Here is a 2500-nt window from a genome sequence, read left to right as displayed (position 1 = left end):
ACTCTCTCAGCGCTGAGGAACCTCCTTGAATGAAGGAGTTTGGGAAGTATAGAAGTACGGCGCTGAGTTGTAGGAGTGTGAGAGTGAGTTGTAGGAGTGTGGAGATGAGCTGTAGGAGTGTGGGAATGAGTTGTGGGAGTTAGTGCGTTATAGGAGTGTGTGAGTTGTAGGAACGTGAAAGTGGGTTGTAGAGTTGTGTTGGTGAGTTGTAGCAGTGTGGGAGTTACAGAAGTGTGAGTTGTAGGGTTGTGTTAGTGAGTTGTAGGGGTGTTGGAGTGACTTGTAGGGGTGTGATATTGACTTGTGGGTGTGTGATACTGACTTGTGGGGGTGTGATACTGACTTGTGGGGGTGTGATACTGACTTGTAGAGGTGTGGTAGTGACTTGCGAGGGTGTGATACTGACTTGTGGGTGTGTTACTGACTTGTGGGTGTGTGATACTGACTTGTGAGGGTGTGATACTGAGTTGTGGGGATGTGTTAGAGACTTGAAGGGGTGTGATACTGACTTGCGGGTTGTGTTAGCGACTTGTGGACGTGTGGTAGCGACTTGTGGGGGTGTGGTAATGACTTGTGGGGCGTGGTAGCGACTTGTGGGGGCGTGGTAGTGACTTGTGGGTGTGGTAGCGACTTGTGGGGGCGTGGTAGTGACTTGTGGGGGTATGGTAGCAACTTGTGGGGGTGTGGTAGCGACTTGTTGGGGTGTGGTAGTGACTTGTGAAGGTGTGGTAGCAACTTGTGGGGGCGTGGTAGTGACTTGTGGGGGTATGGTAGCAACTTGTGGGGGTGTGGTAGCGACTTGTTGGGGTATGGTAGTGACTTGTGAAGGTGTGGTAGCGACTTGTGGGGGCGTGGGAGTGACTTGTGGGGGTGTGGTAGCGATTTGTGGGGGCGTGGTAGTGACTTGTGGGGGTGTGGTAGCGACTTGTGGGGGCGTGGGAGTGACTTGTGGGGGTATGGTAGCAACTTGTGGGGGTGTGGTAGCGACTTACGGGGCGTGGTAGCGACTTGTGGGGGCGTGGTAGTGACTTGTGGAGGTTTGGTAGCCACTTGTGGGGGTGAGATAGTGAATTGTGGGGGCGTGGGGTTGACTTGTGGGGGTGACTTGTGGATGTGTGGTAGTGACTTGTGGGGTGTGGTAGTGACTTGTGGGGTGTGGTAGTGACTTTTGGGGGTGTTGTGGTGTCTTGTGATGGTGTAACAGTGATTTTTGGTGGCGTGATAGCGACTTGTGGTGTGATAGCGACTTGTGGGGTGTGTTAGCTACTTGGGAGTGTGGTAGTGAGTTGTAAAAATGTGGTAGTGAGTGTGGGGGTTTGATAGTGAGTTGTGGGGGTGTAATAGTAAGTTGTAGGAGTTGGTAGTGAGTTGTGGGGATGTGATAGTGAGTTGTGGGGGTGTGCTAGTAAGTTGTGGGAGTGTGGCTGTGAGTTATGGGGGTGTGCTAGTGAGCTGTGGGGATGTGGTAGTGAGTTGTTAAAATGTAATGACTGACAATGCCAGATTAAATTCAGCTTTCTGGAAGAGTTATGCTCAGCTATAGCAAGGCCAGGAGATGTAACTAAACTGAAGCAGGGCCCAGAGCTATAACTTATCTGTAATAGGGCCAGGAATTGTAACTCATCTTTAATAGGGCGTGGAGATGTAGCTCACCTGTAATAGGGCCAGAAGGTGTAGCTCATTTGCAATAGGGCCAGGAGCTGTAACTCATCTATAATAGAGCTAGGAACTGTAACCCATCTGTAATATTGCCAGGAGCTGTAACTTATCTGTAATAGGTCCAGAAGGTGTAGCTTATCTGTAATAGGCCCAGGAGCTGGAGATTAACTTTCTCAGGTACAGATAAAATTTGAGGTCAATATATCAAGACAAGAAGCCATGGTTAATTATATTCAAACATAACTAGGAAAAGCAGAGTGACCAGGAGCTGGATCTCATCACCCCCGATATGCCCAGGAGCTGAAGATCGACCCTTTCACATCTGTGATATCTGTCAGGCCTAGGAGCTGAAACGTAACCTTCTCAGACACGGAATGGGTAATCAGTAAAGGTCCAAGAGCTGTAGCTTAATATTTTCAACACATTAAAAAATCTTTTTCAATAGTAATGCTGTGTTGAGGTCTCCACAGTTCCCAACATGAAATGCTACAAGCTCCTTAAAATCTTGCATTTCTCCCTATAAACTAATTTACGTGGCTTTATACCTCATTGGTAACACCTTAAGCTTTAGGCGGGTTCAATCCTGGGGTGGACGGAGATATTGGGTAAGTTTTTTTTATAGCTTGTAGCCTAGGAGCAAAAAGTTACTTGGGCGAAAACCAGCTCCTGTGGGTGGAATGCCGGGAAGGGAGGAAGGGGGGATGGGGTGAATAATACTTTAGATCAGACTGGGCCTTGAAATGAGCCAAGGAAAACAGCTCTTAGCTGTAAATATGCCAAGGTAGAATTCCAGCTCTTAGCCTGTAAATTAGGAGATGTAGGACAACAGCTCTTAACATGT

General features: G+C 48.3%; 1 protein-coding gene across 1 annotated transcript in view; it reads left to right on the top strand.

Moving 5' to 3' along the window:
* Positions 1-2500, top strand: part of LOC128691692 (uncharacterized) — a 17207-nt gene that overhangs the window by 4378 nt on the left and 10329 nt on the right. The gene's annotated exons all lie outside the window — the stretch shown is intronic.

This window comes from Cherax quadricarinatus, chromosome 26, assembly GCF_038502225.1.
Source record: "Cherax quadricarinatus isolate ZL_2023a chromosome 26, ASM3850222v1, whole genome shotgun sequence".
In the NCBI taxonomy this organism is placed as follows: domain Eukaryota; kingdom Metazoa; phylum Arthropoda; class Malacostraca; order Decapoda; family Parastacidae; genus Cherax; species Cherax quadricarinatus.
This window is presented reverse-complemented; position numbering and strand designations above follow the sequence as displayed.